The sequence below is a fragment of the Solanum dulcamara genome, chromosome 7 (assembly GCF_947179165.1).
Source record: "Solanum dulcamara chromosome 7, daSolDulc1.2, whole genome shotgun sequence".
In the NCBI taxonomy this organism is placed as follows: domain Eukaryota; kingdom Viridiplantae; phylum Streptophyta; class Magnoliopsida; order Solanales; family Solanaceae; genus Solanum; species Solanum dulcamara.
The window spans coordinates 72,699,935-72,721,607 of NC_077243.1; the positions used below are offsets into that span (position 1 = coordinate 72,699,935).

At 38.3% G+C, this 21,673-nt stretch overlaps 1 pseudogene; it reads right to left on the reverse strand.

The window, feature by feature from the left end:
- Window positions 1–3,482: 3,482 nt before the first annotated feature.
- Window positions 3,483–20,316, reverse strand: LOC129894857 (probable disease resistance protein At1g58602; annotated as a pseudogene).
- Between the last annotated feature and the right edge of the window lie 1,357 nt (window positions 20,317–21,673).

Sequence of the window (21,673 nt, forward strand, 5' to 3'; positions counted from 1 at the left end):
TTTAAACTCAAAATAGTGTATAAATAGTCTATGCAAAAATGTTTACAAATCATTCATTTAAAACTCCTTCTCAAGTAATAATTTATACTCATATGACTCCAATCAAATCAAATTATGCAAATCACATATCATGTAGTCACATTAGACTCCAATCCATTTCACATCTAACATCATCATCAACGTACCCCTTCATCAATCATTCTACATATGTTAAATAACCACCATTCACATCATCATTCACACCATCATCAAACATCATCATTCATATCATTATCAATCATCTTGCTCTAAAATCCTCATTTTTACTCAATATTCAATATCATCAAATTCATATAAAAGAATACCTCATTTCACTTTGAAAGCAATAGTGTTTTTATTATACATAAAAACCATCAATCTCAACCTCAAGATAAATTATGACCAAAAAGAAAATCTCATCTTGATTTCATGTGAATGAGTACATGAATCCATAATCTCAACAAACTCAACTCAAGAAAATCATTAATACATATGGATTTATATACAAAAATTCAAGAAACATTCATAGAAGGTTCAAATCTTTCACAACTTCCATCCATCACATCTATGGGCATATGGAAGAACTCAATCCATATTTTGGTTAGCCTTACATACCTAGAAATTGAAGGAAATCAAGACTTGAAGGAATGACTTCAAATCTAACTCCTCTTCTTCTTCTCTCCAAGTCTTCCATGCCTAAAATGAGGAGAAAACCCTCCTTAGTATGATGAAGAACTGATTTTTTTGTCCCCAAATGGCTAGAGTTATATTTGAGATGGGTGGAGAAAAGTCTGGAATGCCCTTCATTAAAGAAAATCTGAAAAACGGGTTAAAAACCCTGCTAGCGCTATAGTGGCGCGTCGCGCCACTGCAGCGCCAAGCCAAAATGGGCTTAAACACCTGCACACCTAATAGTGGCGTGTCACGCCAAGGAACAAACTACTGAGGATGTTTTCTGGCGCTATAGTGGCGCCGGGTGCCATTGGAGCGCCAGGCCTGAAATTCCTACAGTGATCGCCCAGGCCTGAAATTCCTGCAGTACTACTCTCTAGAAAGAGGGTCATAACTTTTGACTCCCAACTCCAAAAATTACAATTTTAGTGGAGTTGGAAAGAAGACTCAACAATCTTTAATTTGGTAGGTCATGGGCCACCCAGTTCTTTATATTCAAGGAGATATGGTCGTTGGAAGTTGACCCTTATATGAACTCATTCGGAAACTTAGCCGAGACTAATTCTTTGGACTCGACTTGGTTTTAGAGATCTCTTATGATCCTAAAACACATCTAATACACTTCAAATATTTAGGAATTGATCCTAACTCCTATATAAAATTACAAGTTCTTCGGTTCGAGTCTACACACACGTGAAGAAATATTCGAGTCTTTGCGAAAAAATTCTGGGGTGTTACACCTTCTTAATTTTGTTGTTGTGGAGGTTGTACTATTATGCAGTAGTTGCTATCTTCCTCGTGGTGGAAATTTTGTAATTTCTTTCGAGGCTATTTTTGCATATGCTGCTGTGCTAATTCGTGCTTTCAGTTTTCTTTCAAATAGTTTCATCTTGGAGAAAGGTGAAGTAGCAAGTTTTCTATTGGCCACGGCTGTAATGCTTCAATTACTTCATGCAATAGTGAAACAAATGATGCTTCTTGAAGGACTTCTTTTTGTTCTGGTGGTTCCTCTTCTCTGATTCGGTATCGAACTTGGACAGTCAAAACAGGCTGTCAATTCTTTATTTTTGAAGTCATTTCCTTCGTGGACCGTAGAAGTTGAACAATCCACCAACTTATGAATTTATGTTGCTGATATTTTGCCCTTTTTAGAGCTTATCATTTTAACTTATATACTTTACAAGAACATCAGACATAATTCCAGTCAGGACATATTCAAGTTTGTTATTATTGGAACCATATTTTCTTCTCTCTTATAGCTCTATCTTGGACTTTAGATGGTAATTTATTTAGCTTATATACTTTTCTTCTGTCTTCACTATCTCTGAACAAGTTCAAGTATCTTTGAAGATTAATGACAGTTGTTTTGAAATTCTATTGATTTGCAGTATGAAGATAGTAAATAAGTTTGTCAATTTTTTTGCATTATAAAATATATTATTTCAATCCGTAAAAAATGAACCAAATCGATAAAACCGACAAAATTGATAAAACCGAAACTGATAGAATTTTATACTATAATGATTTGTTTTGGTTTGAATATTAAAAAAAATTCCTTAATTAGTTTGGTTTAGTTTTAATCAAAAACCGAGTCAAATCGGACCATGAACACCCCTAATATGCAATATCAGGCCTAGTGCAATTAATCACATCTCTCAAACTTCCAATTAAGCTAGCATATTCCTTTTGATTTATCATATCATTTTCACTTTGAACCGAAAACAAATGAACACTTGAATCAAAAGGAGTTACAACATGCTTGCAACCAAGAAAGTTGTAATTTTTTAAAATTTTCTCAGCATAATGTGAATGGTCAAGAAAATTTTTATCACATGTTCCAGTAATTTTTATTCCAAGAATAAAATTTGTCACACCAAGATCTTTCATATCAAAATGACTTCTAAGAATATTTTTAGTTTCACCAATAACATTCCTATTAGTGCCAAAGATCAATAAATCATTAACATATAGACAAATAATAACATGTGAATTATTTCGAGACTTATGATATATGCACCTAACACACTCATTTGTTTTAAAACCATTTTCAATCATACATGAATCACATTTTTCATATCATTGCTTCGATGCATGTTTCATGCCATATAAGAATTTAGTAAGTTTACACACTTTGCTTTTTTGGCCTGCTTTAACAAAACACTCAGATTGTGCCATATAAATTTCCTCATTTAGATCTCCATTTTAAAAAGAAGTTTTTACATCTATTTGATGAATAGCAAATCAAATAGCAAATCAATTAAAAGTCTAATCGATATAATTCTAGTTACCGGAGAGAAGAAGTGTTAAAAAATTCTAGGCCTTCTAGTTGCTTAAACGGGGACGGTAGGTTCTTCTTGATCCCGATCTTCTTGTTGAAACGGGGCTATAGGTGCCACGTTCTCCAGTTCTATCTGTGGGATAGGATATTGCAGGGCCGCTTGCCTCCTTCTGTAATGCAAGAATCGTTCAGGTTCGGCTAACGGCTGTACAAATTCTCTCTCTCTCTAATTAGGGAGAAACAAAATCTTACCATATTTTTGTTTTTTAACGTGGTTGGATATTCATATTAATTCTCTTAAAATTACTTTTAGTTAATACATGTTTACAGATTGAATGATTCATACATGTTCAACCGCAAAACTTTTCTAAAACCCTCAATATAATGTAATACCCTAGAAAAACTAAGATGTTTACAAATATGCTGAGTTCAATGTCCTAAAGGCAAAAGATTTATGTCACAAAGTGGAACTAGCAGACTAATACGGTTATACAAAGTAAAAAAGATTATCCACCTACCAGTCATGAGTTGTGCCAATCTAGCCTCGGTTGTATACAATCTTGATAGTGTTGGGTCCATCTTTGGGTACAACGTTCATGACCCATACATTTTTGTTCTTCAAAGCAGCAGCAAATGACCCCAATTTAGCCTTCATATCCATGATATTTCTCAAGGTGTCTGATGAAATCTTTGGACTTAAAAGACTCCAATAATGGTCAACCCTATGCCTCCAAGTCACCTGTTGAATCGACGAGAACGCAAGGAGTCATTTTTTAATGGAGCACTTAAGCTCGTGTGCTGAATCAAATGGCATAAGTTGACCAATATTACTAAAACAAATTACCGTGTCCTTTTCAAACATTTCATTCGAATACCCAAAATCAGCAAGATGGGGAGGAGGACTACTTAATCGAGCTGGCCAAGGAGCCAATCCACTTCCAGCGACTTTGTGGTCATCTGAGAGAACAATGGCAATAAGGAAGTAAGGTTTTGAGGAAAACTAACAGTAAGCAACTTTCAAGTTTCTTATAACCTTCACTCAACAAAAATGCATCTATTTGATAAGACAGCCAAGAGGCAAGCACTTACGTTCAGAATAAGGTGTTATGCATGCCTCCATATTCACACCCCAAACGGCGTCTGAATCATCATCAGATCGACAGAATGGTGGTTGCGTGCCAGGAGGTCTTTCCATGTAACAATCATTGTTTAGAGGTTTTTGCCAAATGACTGTTCGGTTCCTTTTCGCTGCACATGCGTTCAACAAGTGTACTCATCTCTCCCCATATTCTTAAATCCTCTTCATCCTGTGCATATGCTTCAGGAGATGAGTATGCAAAATAGCCTCCAGGTCTAAGTACCCTATCGAGCTCAAGGAGGAGGATTCCATCCCTTTGAAGCCAATCAATCCTACAACGAGAACAGCGAGATTATTCTGATGCACATCATTTGGTGCCAATGACATTGCTATAATATCAGAGGATAGAAGATAACCACCAAAGCTGGCCACACCGCAACCAACATTGAAAACAGCAAGTATCCTTCCCTCATCGTTCAAGTTATCTTTTGAAAAGTTCAGCATGTGCAATCATGATTACAGGATGATAAAGTTTTACATTTCATATATTACTAGGTTCCCTTTTTTGACATTTCTGCAATATCTGAGAAAGAGAGGAAAAATCCTTAAATTTGCAATTGATGCAATGTACTTATCTGCTCCATAGTGAAAGTGAGTGCCTCCACTAGGAAATACTATCTTTTCACCCTTAACAACCATCCAATTCTGGTCAGATTTCTCATTTGCAAGGTGCATATGAGGAATGCTCAATTTCCAAACCTCATCTCTACTTCTTGGCCACTTAATTGGCACCTATAACAACGAAAAAAACTACTAGTAAATTTGGACATATGTCTAGGTTAACTTCACTACAGCTTCAGCATATTCACCTTGTATCCTGGAGGAGGAGGAATCAGACAATTAAAATGTCTTTCTGGAAAGGGGCAATGTCTTTCATAGTGTTCTATCAGTGACAAATCCAACTTTAATCAATCGTCAAGTACTATCAGAGAAGGCAGATGTGCTTGACATTTTTATATATCTCAGTAACCTTTTGCCCAAATGGTTCAGGCATCTTTCTCATCTTGAATTCGAGAAGTCGAGAAATTCTGAACCATCTGGGAGCGTTTCCAGTTTCTTGCAGTTTTCAGTTTTGAGATGAGAAAGCCTTGGCATGACTGAAGTTTCCACCCTCCATTCGTTGAAGAAGAATAAGCTTGAGAGTTCTAAGTGTTTCAGCTCTGAAAAACCCGAAACAGAACATACCATCTTTTCCCCTAGGAAAGCATCATCGTCGAGCACTAGAACTCTAGAAGCCTAATGTCATGACCCGCCACTTGATCATGAGGACGGGGGAAAGATCTAGAGTCTTGGAGAGGTTAATAGAAGGCTCTAGAATGTCCAAGAGAATTCTAGAAGAAGGTAGAAGAACCTAGAGTCTTGGAGAGGTTAGTGGAAGACTCTAGATTCTTGTAGAAGCTTGTAGAGAAGTCTTGAAAGACTTGGAATTCTCTAGAGTGTGTGGAGAGTTCTAGAGTAGGGACTTCTTTATAAATATGAAAGGACTTGTATAGTAAATTTTATTTACACTTAGGCCCCTTAGGAGTAGTATAAATAGAGGGGGCATTCATTTGTAGAAGATCATCAAGCAATCAAGTATTCTTCCAAGCAATACCAAAGCCTTCTTCATAAAAGCTCTCTTGTCTTTCTTACAATCTAGCGTTCCCTTAGCGATCTAGTCTTAAAGGCTTACTTGAGCTTACAAGATCGTGAAAGATTCGTGAGTAAGTTGTCAAGTGCCGCACGGAGATCTTAGTAAAAGTCTAAGTCCGTGACAACGTGGTATCAGAGCGAGGTTCTACTAAGGGATATGGCAAGTGAGGGAGACATCAACGCCACTACTGCCACCAACGTCAAGCAAGATGTTGGAAGGAAGCACCGCAAGGGAAAGAAAAACTCTAAGAGAAATGAGGAGGTGCAGCTGGAGCCTACACCAAGCGAGGCCCTAACATCCTACTCACCCTCGGCCACTGAGGTGAGTGACGATGAGCGAGGCGAGGAGCCTGTGGACGTCACGCTCGGCATGGAGTGGATTACAAGGGTAGATGATGCCAGGCAAGTAGTGGAGATATTAGGCAAGCGCTTGAACAAGGTCGACGGCAAGTTCAAGTCTCTAGAGGAGTTCACCCTTGAGGAGAATGACAACATCCGTAAGGAGTTGGAGGTGCGCAAGGCTGCCGAGTACGAGGTGAAGGAGGTGATCACTTCCTTGGAGTGTCGGCTCATGGACGCGCTAAGCACGATGGAGACCATGAAGGCCGAGATGGAAGCACTCAAGGGAGATCTGGAAATGGGAAGATACATGACGTCCAGCGCGGACCGGGAGTCCATAATTGAGGCTCCCAAGCCACCAATGTTAAAAGGTGCCCGTGATGCACAAGAGGTGGAGAACTTCCTTTGGCACTTGGAGAATTACTTCAAGTGTAACAAAGTAAAGAATGACAAGACGAGGATCAACACGGCCGTGCTATACCTCTCGGAGATGGCCATGTTGTGGTGGAAGCGCAAGGAGTCTGAGATCGGGAAGGTTCTATGCACAATCAACAACTGGGAGCAGTTTCGGAACGAGTTCAAGAAGGCCTTCTTCCCTAATAATGTCATCTATGAGGCCAAACGCAAGTTTCGGGAATTGAAGCAAACGGGTAGCATACGGGCCTATGTGAAGGAGTTTACTACTCTCACGCTTCAGATTCCCAACCTCACGGATGAAGACATGCTCTTCCACTTCATGGATGGACTACAGAGTTGGGCCAAGATGGAGTTGGAGCGTCGCCAAGTCAGCACCATCGATGAGGCCATCACACAAGCCGAAGCTTTGACAGACTTCAGGCATGACAAACATGATCGAGGAAGAGGAGATGAGACGAGAGGTAGTCATGACCAAGGTGGGGGAGATTGTGAAGAGAAACAACCTCATCCCAAAAACCATGACAACCATAACTCCGATGGTAAGAAGGCTGGACGACGAGGCGATGCCGACAGAAAGGCACAGACTGCAAAGGGGAATGGATGCTACATATGCGGAGGGCCGCATGGCTATGCAAGGTGTCCTGAACTGAAGAACCTTGGTGCCATCCTACGGGAATGGAAGGGAAAAGATGCACAAGGGCAAGAGCAAGGTTCAGACACAACGCAATTAGGCCTGATTGGACTATGTGGAGCTATCGCAAAGCAATCAGGAAAGCTGAAGGAGTACGACGCACAATATGTAGACATCATGATCAATGGATGACCTACTTGTGCAATGGTTGACACAGGTGCAGAGGACAACATAATGACCAAGTCAGCAGCTATGAAGTTGGGGCTAAGTTACAGTCCAAGTGACGCCTGCCTCAGGACGGTTAATGCACCCCTTACATCTGTGTGCGGAGTCGCTCAAAGAGTAGACATCACATTGGGCAAGTGGCGAGGTAAGACCAACTTTACCGTCGCTCCCTTAGATATCTTTGATATCATCCTTGGGCAGGAGTTCTTTCAGCGATGCCATACAGTGATCGACCCCTACCTCCAACAACTCGTGGTTATGGAGCAAGAGGGATCATGTATGGTGCCCCTAGTCAAAGTGCCAAAGACGGAAGGACCAACCCAACTTTCGGCCATGCAGCTTGAAAAGGGCCTAGAGAAGGGAGTAACGATGTTCATAAACACCATTATGAGTTTGAGTGAAGACAGTGGTGCTAGAGAGGCATTGCCACCTCGCATGAAGAAGGGCGTGATGCCGAAGAAGTTGCCAAGACACTTGCCTCTAAAGTGCCAAAAAGAACGGAGGCCAGTGTTGACTGAATCAAGCAGGAATAGGGATAACATGCTACTGCCATTTTCCTCGTCCACTAGAAGGGACAATCTCTGGAAGAGGCCACATAAGAATGGCATGAAGACTTGTGGCAGTTTCAAGACTAAGTCCGGAGGCTTTTGTAGCAGCAGTGCGCCGAGGTCGTCGCCATATCAGGTGGGGGAGAGTGTCATGACCCGCCACTTGATCATGAGTACGGGGGAAAGATCTAGAGTCTTGGAGAGGTTAATAGAAGGCTCTAGAATGTCCAAGAGAATTCTAGAAGAAGGTAGAAGAACCTAGAGTCTTGGAGAGGTTAGTGGAAGACTCTAGATTCTTGTAGAAGCTTGTAGAGAAGTCTTGAAAGACTTGGAATTCTCTAGAGTGTGTGGAGAGTTCTAGAGTAGGGACTTCTTTATAAATATGAAAGGACTTGTATAGTAAATTTTATTTACACTTAGGCCCCTTAGGAGTAGTATAAATAGAGGGGGCATTCATTTGTAGAAGATCATCAAGCAATCAAGTATTCTTCCAAGCAATACCAAAGCCTTCTTCATAAAAGCTCTCTTGTCTTTCTTACAATCTAGCGTTCCCTTAGCGATCTAGTCTTAAAGGCTTACTTGAGCTTACAAGATCGTGAAAGATTCGTGAGTAAGTTGTCAAGTGCCGCACGGAGATCTTAGTATAAGTCTAAGTCCGTGACACTAAGATTGACAAGATTCTCTAGTGTTGCCATTGGATCTTCCTTCAGTTGAGTGCTACAAAGGACAATCTCCGAAACTTTGAGAGATATGATTGGGTGGTAGTAGCGGGTCAATATAATCCTCAAAAGACAGTATTGGTGGAACCCCGGATTTTAATAACTGATGAAAGACAATATGCTTTATTTCTATATAACAATTAAAGTTTTTAACCTCTATGGAGGAACGAAGCCACTTCTGGTCATGATCAGTACTTTTCATAAGGTCAGTTATTGACTTAAGGTCCTAAGGACTCTCTTCAACCTTTGTATCTAGGTTCCGGAGCTTTTTCAATTTGAAGAGATCACATATTTCTCACATAACTTGGAGTTGAAGTTCTTTAGTGTCTGAAGCTCTGCCAATCCATGAAGTGGGAGTTTTTTCTTATTTTGCGGTTGGAATGCTCGTGGAAGATACAAATGCTGCAACCTTCCCATTTTCCACAACATGTCTGGTATGATAATGTTGCAAGTATCTTTGATTCTCAAATCAAGGACTTGCAAGTATGACAAGTTGCTGATAGACGAGGGTAACTCCTCCAGGAAGCATCCTTCAAAACTCAGATACCTCAAGAATGGTAGAAATGCCTCCCGGGAGTTCCCCTCTTCGAAAGTCTATCCTCCCAAAATCAAGAATCCTTAAGGCCTTGAATTTCTTAATGTTTGACATTATTATGGATGGCCATACAAACTCCTCTAGTTGTTGATGATCATGTACCCTGATGATTCGAAGACTCCAAAGATTTGGAGATAACTCCGGTGTGACTCGAACATCATACTTCCCTAGATAAATCACGAGCCTACACGTCTTGCTAAAAGAAAAGGAAGGATGATTATGATCTCCAGTACTGATATGTAAATCCTAGACCTTGACAAAATCTGTCTCTTCTGCTTTTGATAGGCATATATCTCACATTAATCCTACAAGGCGACAAGACTTGATTACCTCTACTATTTGTCTCACATCTATCACCTGTTTCTATGCTAGAACCATCAATCGTTCTTGTGTTATGTTCCAAAATGTCATCCCGCTTCCAAAACCCTGCAATGATATCAAACCCTTAATTTCCCACAAATGAGATAACTTCTTTGGTTCTTCTCTAAAATGCCCCAAGTAAAGAAAATATAGTTTTTGATCATCCAACAACTCAGCATAACTTGGAGCTATAACTTGGGAAAGATATCATCGAGCATTTTTATGCAGAGTCTCCCACTCACTTGCACTCTTTCCTGCTAGCTGTTTTGCAAGTACAATAATCGCCCCCGGTATACGTTCACACAGTTTTACCATTACCCTACCCATTCTCTCCATTGCTGATTGGATTTTAGCTCCTGATCTTAAAGAAAGACATGTTATAAAATACTATGTAACTTACTCTCTGATATTGAACTACTACAACAACATACCCAGTGTAATTCCACAAGTGAGATGTGGGGAACTAGAGTAGTGTGTATGCAGACCTTACCCCTATCTTTGGAAGGCTGAGAGGTTGTTTCTGATAGACGCAACCCTCATGCTAAAAAAAGCCATAACAAAGCAGTCCAAGCTCTCTTATATATTGAACCATATAGTATTAAACTTTGTTTCCCTTCTCTACAAATTAATAGACATATTACATAAATATACCCTTTAACTTGACCTCATTTCACATTTATGCTCTCCAACTTTGGGTGCGCACAATGAGACACTTAAATTTGCATAAAATTAAATAAATAAACACACGTGTCCTACGTGGCATAATACACGTAGGATGCCACATATGACACAAAATTGTCATAATGGACGAATGTGTCTATTTGTTCAATTTTATGCAAGTTTAAGTGTCTACTTATGCATTAGTAAAGTTAGAGGTCATAGTTGCCAACTAAAATAAAGTGAAAGATCATATTTATATATTATGCCAAATTAATATGTTAAACAAAAGCATGATCAAAATTCTATTTGTAGATATCAATAATGACATATGTAGTGTAATCTCACAAAGTGGATACCTTACCCTGCCTCAGAGTTTGTTTCAGATAAGACAATCGGGTTAAGTACAAGTATATCACAACAGTTTGGGAAAAGAAATAACATAATTGAAGAAGCCACACAAACAAAAACAACTTAATATAACTGGATCCATTTCCGGCCAAATAATCTTCTTAAGTAACTTCCAGCTGTTTTCATCGGTTAAAGGCCTCTTTTGATGAATATACATGGCTTGAGTTGTACTTTCTGCTACTTCTCTTGCTCGAGACGTAAATAGTATTCTGCAACCATTAGCTCCCAGGGCAGAATGCAGGATCTCTCAATCATCAATTGACCATACATCTTTTAGAACAATCAACATCCTCGACTTTTCGAGATGTTGGCTGACGCATTTTACCAAACTTGTTGTGGGCAAGTCAACATACTTGTTATCTACACAACCCTCAAATAATTCAAGAACATATAAAAGTTCGTAGTGGACATTGGATACATGAATCATAAATGTTGATGCGATGTTCTTTGAACTCTTGAAGAATGCGAGTGTCGTTGTATATTTCATTAGCAAGAGTCGTTTTCCTATGCCAATGCGTCCCAATATGGGAATTTCTAAGAAGTCTCTTGAGATTTAGCTAACAAAATTTATACAATCACCTCTTTTTTGCAAGATAGTCAAAAAGGGAACAAAACGCGTTTTGAACGTGTGTCAAAAAGGGAGGTTCAATACGCAGATTTTACGCATTTCTAGTTTAATATAAATAGAGAACCTCTTGCCCTCATTTAGATTATCCCACAAAATACAATCCAAAAGAGTAAGAACACAAAGATAGTTATACACCAAGATAAGTATTGTAGTCTTAAGTATCGTATTTAGTGAGTTGTTCCTTTAACAAGAAAGAAGTGTTAATTGTTGTTTTCTCCTTGTATTTAAAAGCAGTGTACTCCCATAATATCATAGTAAGATCCTTCTACCCCATGATTTTTCCCCTCTATTTGTTTGAGGGATTTCTACGTAAAATTCTCGTGTCCAATTTATTTTTATTATTTATTATCATATCAAACTTTAGTTGTAGTGCTTCCTCCCCCAACAGTGGTATCAGAGCTCTTGATTATTCTGTTTATTTTGTGCGAAGGTACTATCTATGAATAGTGGTAAAAAGTACTATTCATATGAATAGTAAATTTCGGTGACGGTACAATTTGTCACGATTGTTCGTAAAAATATTCAGAAATAATCTAGAAAAGTGTGAAGCAAATAACAATGTCGAGTATAACAAAGTTTGACATTAAAAAATTTAATGAGACTAATTTCTCATTGTGGAAAATAAAAATAAGAGCGATATTCAAAAAAGAAAATTACTTAGCTGCAATTGAAGGTAGGCCCACAGACTTTACTGATGACAGCAAGTGGAACGACATAGACAGAAACGCAATTGCTGATCTACACTTGACACTATATGATCAAGTGTTGTCTAGTGTGGCTGAAAAACGGACGGCGAAGGAAATATGAGATACTCTTACGAAATTGTATGAGGCCATGTCTTTGCATAATAAAATCTTCTTAAAAAAAGATTGTATACTCTTTGAATGATAGAGTCCATGTCTGTTACAGAACACATCAATACTTTGAATACTCTATTTTCACAACTTACAACAATGAGTTGCAAAATAGAGGGGACTGAACATACGAAGCTTCTACTTCAAAGTCTGCCTGTCTCGTGTGATCAACTCATAATCAACTTGACAAACAATATGGATAGTTTAGTTTTCGATGAAATTATAGTCGTTGTCTTAGAAGAAGAAAATCGGCGTTAAAATAAGGATGACAAACAAGCAAGTTCGTAGCAAGCTGAAGCTGTGATGATAGTGAGAGGAAGACCAACGAAACGTGGCCCCAGTGGGAGTCACAATCATGATAGATCTCAATCAAGAAGTAAGAAGAATATCAAGTGTTATAACTGTGGCAAGAAAGGGTACTTCAAGAAAGATTATCAGTTCAAGAACAAGAGTGAACACCCTGATTCATCAAATGCTCAAGGGAATGTTGCAAGTACCTCGGATGATGGCGATATTTTATGTAGTGAAGCAATATCAAATAATGAAGGCAGAAAATATTTCACTAATGTCTGAATCATGGACACAGGAGCAACATGGCATATGACTTTCCGGAGAAAATGGTTCTATTAATATAATCCTATCTCAGGAGGGTCTATGTTCATGGGAGACGATCATGCTTTGGATGTTATTGGTATTGGGTCCATCAAAATAAAGATGTATGATGGCACGGTACATACCATCCAGGAGATACGACATATAAAAGACTTAAGGAAGAATCTATTGTTTTTGGGACAATTAGATGATAATGATGTTCATATAATACTCATGGTGGAATCATGAAAATATCAAAAGGAGCGCTTGTAGTGATGAAAGCGGAAAAACTTGCTGCAAATCTATATATGCTTAAAGGTGAAACACACCAAGAAAGAGAAGCATCAACCGGAACAGCAAGTTCATTTGAAAAATTAACGATGATGTGTCATCGTAAACTTGACCATATGTCGGAATGAGGTTTGAAGATTCTTGCTGAGCAAAAGCTTCTTTCAGGGCTCAAAAAGGTTTTACTACCCTTTTGTGAGCATTGTGTTACCAGTAAGTAATTGTCACGCCCCGAGAGGGTACCCTAGACGTGACCGGCATTCAGGAACCATTTTTGGCTCCCAAGCAAACCACATAGCCTGATCACACATCCGTTCATTCATTCAATCAGTGGAAGACTTAAAATAAACAGACTATTTGGTAGAGAAATCCCAAATCAACAATCTAACTCAAGAAAGAAAGGCCATGGGCCAACAAATTAAACTTCATTATTTGTCATTTAAAATAGTTTGACAAGAATAATTTTGAGGGAATAAAATATTCAATCGACCAATCACTATCTAGTCTATGAAGCCTCTATCACTACTATCTAATTGGTTCCAATGACATGTTTATGGCTACCTCAAATCAAAATGAAAAGGGCTAACTCGATGCAAGAATAACATAAGCGGTGTCCTCTGAATGTAGGGAAGGACTCACCAATACGCTGAGTGTGTATAGATCCTCAATGGTGCTCCTATTGACGATCTCTTAAACTTGTCTCTGCATCATGAAATAATGCAGGTCCAAATGGATGTTAGTACATGGAATGCACGAGTATGTAATATGGCAGAATGAAACATACCTCAGGGAAGAATAACGTCGGTCCAAATATCTCAAATCAGAAAGATAAGAGAGACTCAAACAAGGCGTCATAAGTCTAAAGTAAGAATACATTTTTAGACAAAGACCAATCATATACCATACAGTCCAATCCACTCATACACAATACAGTTCAATCAAATCATTCAATCCAATTCGATCATATACTATTAACTTGAAGTCAATCACATATCATCTAATCCAATCAAGTACAATCCAATCACAACTCATCTAACCCAATCCGATCATATACCCTCAACTTAACAATTTACTCAAAGGACTCAACTCAATAAATATGCAAATTAAACTATGCAATGTTTTACAATTCAACTCAATCATCAAACAATCTCAATCAAACCAATCATATCATGCACAATCCATTCAATTTGGGAGTTTCTCTAACTGACAACCATCACCATATGAGCGAGTGATAGTACAACAATCAGACGTTGTTGCCACGTCCATCCATACCTTGCCAGGGCATGAACGCTTCCCTAATCATGGATTCCATCGATTAGTCAAGTTCTATTATTTTAGGACAATAAAATGGGAAACATCCGACTTTAACGGTTCCATCCCTACCTACGTTGGCGGCGTAGTTTCTAGGGTTCAAGTATGGACTATACTCTCACTCACTTCGGTGCTCGATACTCCTCCCAAGACTCAATATGCTTATATCTATCAAGTGAGTAAGATACTCAAAATACTCATTTAGTCTCATTGGACTCTTTCAAAAACTCAACTCAAATCTGGCCTCATTAGACCATTTTTTTCAAATAGACTCATCTCAAATCATCAAACTCTTTTCTTTAAAATTTATACAATCTCAACTCAATCTAAAAAAAATCGACATTTTAAAGTAGAAATGCTCAACTCATTTATACTCAAAATACTCGTGTTCAAAAATAATTAAAAGACTTCTCAACTCAACTCATGCTTAATCTTTCTTAAAATCATAGATGAAAAATAATCATTTCTTAAACTCAAAAATAGTGTATAAATAGTTTATGCAAAAATGTTCACAAATCATTTATTTAAAACTCCTCCTCAAAAGACCATTTATTTTCAAAATGCTCAGAAGACTCCAATCAACCAAATTATGCAAATCACATATCACATAATCACATTAGACTCCAATCTACTTCATCACACATCGTCCTCGTCAACATAACCTCTTCATTCACATCATCGTCAAATATCATCATTCACATCATCATCAAACATCATCATCGCATCATCATCAATTATCATCATTCACATCATCATCAAACATCATCATCACATCATCGCCAAATATCTACTCTAAAATCCTTATTTAGTCCTATGTCTAATTTATAGAAGCAAAGGGACATTCTTAACTAATCAATTCATTTTTTTCATTCCAATCAATACACATATACACAAAACCATCTATCTCAACTCAAGACAAATTATAACCAAAAAAATCTCATCTTGGGTTCATGTAAATGAAACATGAATCCATACTATCAACAAAACTCAACTCAAGAATATCGTCAATACCTATAAATCTATATACAATAATACATTTGTTGTCAATAATATGAAAGATAACAATTTAGTAACTCAAGTCATTAAAATCATCAATCAACCAATAGTATCTAAAACGTTCCATAGTTTAGGAAAACTTTCAAGAAAACCTTCCTAGAAGGTTCAACTCTTTCACAACTCCTATCCAACACATCTATTGACATATGGAAGAACTCAATCCATATTTTAGGTTAGCCTTACATATCTTGCTTAAAGACTTTGAAGAAACCTTGATGTTAGGTCTTCAATGGAAGGCTGGAATCCTTGAAACTCTTGAAGGCGCCCTTTGTTGGAGAGGGATGTGGAGAAGAAGAAGAAGAAGAAGAGAGGGAAAATATTAGGGCTTTTAGAGAGAGAGAGAGACTGAAAAATAGTCCCAAAAACGTCCAAGGATAGTGTATATATAATTTAGGGAATTACCCAAATTGCCCTTTCTCAAAAATCTAGAAAACAGGCTAAAACGCTCCTGGCGTGATAGTGGCCCATCGCGCCACTGCAGCGCTAAGTCGATTAGGCGTAAAAACCCTGCAACCCAATAGTGGCATATTGCGCCAAGGACTAAACAACTGAAGCTGTTTTGTGGCGCGATAGTGGCGCGTCACGCCCTTACAGCGCCAAGCCTATATTTTCTAGGTTCTGGAAAATAGGCCTAAAACCCTACACATCTCCTAGTGGCGCACCGCTCCAGGGAACAAACTACTGAGGCTTGTTCCTGGCGCGATAGTGGCGCATCGCGCCACTACGGCGCCAAGCCCAGGTTTCCAGCAGTTGTCACCCAGGCCTAAAATTTCTGCAGTACTAGTCCGTAGTAAAATGGTCATAACTTTTGATTTCGAACTCCAAAAATTATAAATCTTAGTGGCGTTGGAAAGAAAACTAGACGATCTTTAATTTGGTAGGTCATGGTCCACTCAGATCGTCATATTTCAAATGATATGGTCGTTAGAAGTCGACCTTAATACTAAATCATCCGAAAACTTAATCGACTGGAGTTCTTTGGACTCGATTTGGTGTTAGAGATCCCTCATGACCCCAAAACACATCTAACACTCTTTAATTACTTAGGAACTCACCCTAACTCATGCACACGCTTCACAATAATTGGGTTCGACCCTGCACGAATACAAGAAAGGTCCGAATCTTAGGGAGAAATTTTGTGGGGTGTTACAGTAATATAGACTGAAGTTTAGTAGTTCCTATGTTAAAACCAAGAAAATATTAGATCTGATCCACTCTGATGTTTGGCAAGCACCGGTGGAGTCTCTAGGAGGAGCAAAATATTTTGTTTCATTTATCAACAATTAGTCCAGGAGAATTTGGGTGTATCCAATCAAAAGAAAGGCAGATATTTTTTTGGTTTTCAAAGAGTTCAAAGCGCGGGTGGAACTTGAATCTGAGAAAAAGATCAAGTGTTTGAGGACAGATAATGGAAGAGAATACACTGGTGATGAATTTGATAACTTCTGTAAATAAAAATATATTAAAAAGCAGTTCACGGTGGCATATACTCTACAATAAAATGGAGTAGCAGAAAGGATGAATAGAACCTTATTTGAATGGACAAGAGCTATATTGGCAACTGCAGGGTTGGAAGAACTATTTGGGGCAGAAGCAGTCAAAACCATTTGTTATGTGATCAATCGATCACCATCAACCGTAATTGATATGAAAACGCCAATAGAGATGTGGACAGGAAAACTAGCTGATTATTCTCGCTTACATATATTCGAAAGTCCTATTTATGTTATGTACAACACCCAAGAAAAATTAAAGTTGGATTCGAAATCCAGGGAATGCACTTTCTTAGGGTATGCTAATGGAGTCAAGGGGTATCGTTTATGGGATCTCACTGCCCGCAAGGTGGTAATCAGTAGGGATGTTGTGTTTGTTGAAAATAAGATACAAGCAAAATAAGTTAGAACTTCGAAAGAAAATTCAGAGACTAATACAGTTGAAGTTAAAGAAATAGAAGAAGCTCCAGTTTCTTCTGAGGCAGCACCAGAGCACGAAGAACAAGAGCAAGATGAGATCAAAACTCCACAAGTTCGACGGTCAACTAGGGAGAGAAGAGAATTAGCTTGGCACTCAGACTATTCTTCAGAGGGCAATGTTGCATACTGTCTATTAACAGAGGATGGAGAGCCTTCAACTTTTCACGAGGCTATGAAAAGCCAAGAATTATCTCTGTGGATGGCAGCAATGCGAGAAGAAATTGAAGCTTTTCATAAAAATAAAATATGGGATCTTGTTCAATTTCCACAAGAAAGAAAGGACATTAAAAACAAATGGGTCTATAAGATCAAACACAATTATAATAATCAAGTGGAAAAGTATTGTGCAAAATTGGTGGTGAAAGGATTCGCTCAGAAAGAAGGTATAGACTTCAATGAGATATTTTCTCCGATGATTCGACTCACAACAATTCGAGTGGTCCTAGTGATGTGTGCTACATTTGACTTGTACTTGGAGCAGTTAGATGTCAAAACTGCATTTCTTCATGAAGAGCTTGAAGAAGAAATTTACATGCTCCTACCAGAAGGTTTTAAAGAACAGGGAAAAGAGGACTTGGTTTGCAGGTTGAACAAATCTCTATACAGTCTCAAACAGGTGCCAAAATATTGGTATAAGAGATTTGATTCCTTCATTATAAGCCTTGGATACAACAGACATAGTTCAAATCTTTGTATTTATTACAAGAGATTTGGTGATGACAATTTTATTATTTTGCTGTTGTATGTTGATGACATGTTGGTAGCAGGCCCCAAAAAAGATTGTCTCATAAATTTAAAGGTATAGTTGGCTAGGGAGTTTGAAATGAAAGGCTTGGACCAGCAAACAAGATTCTAAGGATGCAAATTCACTGAGATAGAAATAATAGGAAGATTTGGCTTTCTCAAAAGAACTACTTGAAGAAAATCTTGCGACGCTTCAAGATGCAAGACTGTAAGTCAATTTCTACCCTACTTCCTATTAATTTCAAGTTATCCTCAAGAATGAGTCCTAGCAATGAAGTAGAGAGGATGGAGATATCTCGAGTACCGTATGCATCAGCAGTAGGAAGTTTAATGTTCGCCATGGTATGTACAAGACCTGACATTGACAAGCAGTGGGAGTGGTTAGTCGATACATGGCTAATCCTGGTAGAGAGCATTGGAATACTGTTAAGAGAATCCTGAGATATGTCAAGGGTACCTTAGATGTTATAATGTGTTATGGAGGATCAAACTTTACTATTAAGGATTATGTTGATTTAGATTATGCAGGTGATCTTGATAAATCAAGTCCACCACAGGTTATGTGTTTACTCTTGCTGGAGGAGCTGTAAGCTGGGTTTTAAAACTGCAATCTATCGTGACTACATCTACGATGGAAGTAGAATATGTAGCAGCTACACAAGCTAGCAAAGAGGCAATATGGATGCATATGTTACTGGAGGAGCTCAGGAACAAACAAGAGAAGGTTGCTCTATTTTGTGACAGTCAGAGCGCTTTGCATCTTGCAAAGAATTCGGCATTTCATTCAAGGACAAAACACATACGAGTTCAGTATCACTTTGTTCGTGAGAAGGTGGAAGAAAGCAGTGTGGATATTCAAAAAATTCACACCAATGACAACCTTGTAGATATGTTTACGAAGCCGATCAACAGTAACAAGTTTATATGGTGTCGATCTTCTATTGGCCTAGCAAAAACGTAACATTACAGTAATTGGATAGAAAGGATGGTGTGAAGACTTAATTGATTCTCAATTAAATCTTCAAGTGGCAGAATGCAAGATAGTAAAAAAGGAAACAAAACGCGTTTTGAATGCATAGTCAAAAAGGAAACAAAACGCGTAGTCAAAAAGGAAGGCGTAAGATTCTACACGTTTCTAGTTTTCTATAAATAGAAGACCTCTTGCCCTCATTTAGATTATCCCACAAAATACAATCCAAAAGAGTAAGAATACAAAGAGAGTTATACACCAAGATAAGTATTGTAGTTTTAAGTGTCCTCTTTAATGAGTTGTTCCTCTTACAAGAAAGAAGCGCTAATTGTTGTTTTCTCCTTATATTTGAGAGCAGTGTACTCTCGTATTATCATAGTAAAATCCTTCTAACCCGTGATTTTTCCCCTCTATCTATTTGAGGGGTTTCCACGTAAAATTTTCATGTTCAATTTACTTTTTTCTTCCTCCACTCCAACAACGGCTGCACCGTCTTCGTTGTTGTTTTGCCTGATCAATTGTTGGTTATAGGAGTTGTGCACGACTTCATGAAGAGAAGCAACTCGGTTGATCTTCTCACACAAACTAGTGATCTCGGAGTTGGCCTTTTCCCGGGCTGCACCATCACCAGATCTGTTAGAAAACAATTTGAAACGATCACATCTTACTAAAATTCCGTAAGTTTCGACAACTTTTTCGATCCTATACAAAAGCTCTTCAATTTGTTTCGCTGGATCGATATCTGTTGTTATAGTTAGCTGCAAACCAATTATATATTCAATTGTACTGGTGATTTCGTAGCATGCCTCAGATCCAATTAGTTCTATTTCTTCGGCAAAAGGCAATCATTTAAGCTTCTTTATTGGAAGGACTAGCGCTAAATTTGCCATTGCACTCTGAACTTTTAGTCACTCAAAGTACTGTGGAAGAAGATGGAAAGTTCTTGATACACTTTTGATGAGAAACAACAAACGTCTTTTTAACTAAAGCCCTAATGGATAAGCGCGGGACTGATTTGGGACTTGGGAGAAGCTTTGGCAGGAGAAGAGTGAGAAGACTATGTAGCGGGGTTGATGATTGCTGGAAGCTAGACGAAGAATTTTCGCTGGGTCTTGTGGAAAATGATGTGAAGCCGTCTACATTTGAGGTATCACTTCTCAATGTTTTTGCTCGTTTGTATAGTACTCCAACTGGAGTTTAGACTCCGGATGTTATTAACCTTCGGAAGCAGCAGAGGAAGGAGCCTGAGAAGCCTCTCTACCAGGTAATAGTACTATATGTGGCCTGCTATTTTTTGCATTCCAATAGACAAATGTTTTCTCCTTGTCCAAAACTCAGTACCATCTACTTGTTTCTTAAGGTGCTTGAAGAGAGAAGAAAAGATAGCTCCAGGAACTCTTCTTGGAACAACTCATACGTAAGTACTTGGTTAAACTTGTGCAGAAGTAGTTGTATCAGGCACCTTCTTTTTTCTCGACTGTGTGACTCATTTTGCTTTGGTTGTACAGGTATCTGATTAACACTAGCACTCAAGATAAGACTGCTGCCAAAAGGGTAATGAAATCTCTTGTCTTTCTCCTTGTTTGCTTCATTGACATGCTACTTCATGTGGTCGTTTACTTTATGAACTGTTGAATGCAAAAGGCAATGACACATTATGATTGTTCTGTTGTTATCCTTCATGTGAAATTCATCACATGAGTGAATTGTTTTCATCCTATGTATGGGGTTATTGAAAACGCACTTCTGAAGTTATATTATTGTAGTTTTCATGTGTTCATAGGAGTGGATTGTTCTCATCCTATTTATGGGGTTGTCGAAACCCCGGTTTGGACCATTTTCTCCCCGACTATGTGACAGTTTGTTGTTTGTGAGCTTGGTGCTATGATCAGAGGTTTCCGCTTGCGATTTTGTGTGGCTTCTATAGTTATATTTTGCATTTGACTGATTTTGTTCTGCTTATGTTGAGGCTTAGTGATTGTGCGATGTTTGTCATAGTTGGAAAGAATGTATTGTCATTGATATGACGTAAAATGGTGATTTTTTGTAAAGTATGGAATGCATTTAATTGAAGAGCATGACATGGCACATCAAGATATCTTCATTTTTTTTGCCCGATTTCAGTATTTCATGATTGTTCCTATTTGTGTTATTTTCTTTATTTTTCTGGGGACACTTCGATTAGAATTTTGAGGTAATTGCTTGAAATTTCCACGGCGGGTCAATCTGCTTAAAGGTCAGAAATCAGATAGAGTTGATGTTGCTTTGGCACCCGAAGAGTTTGAACTGATGGGCAATGTCCTGCCAGTCAAGTGAGTAGCATCACTATTAACACTGTTTTGACTCAGAGGATCTCATATGAATTTTTTCGACTTTTTCTGAAAACTTTTTGTTCCATTTTATAGATACGAGGAAGCTAGAGAGGAGGAGAAGTTGCGCTCTCAGAGAGAGGATTTCAGCGACATGGTAGCTGATGTGGGTGACTATCTCATCTTTTGTCTATATTAGTCTTCCTCAGAGTCCATTCGTGCTTCTTGTCGTTGGTAATCTTAATGTGAATTAGTTCTGACATTGATGAAACTTCTGCACAATGAGAGGAGGAAGCTTGAAGCGCAAGT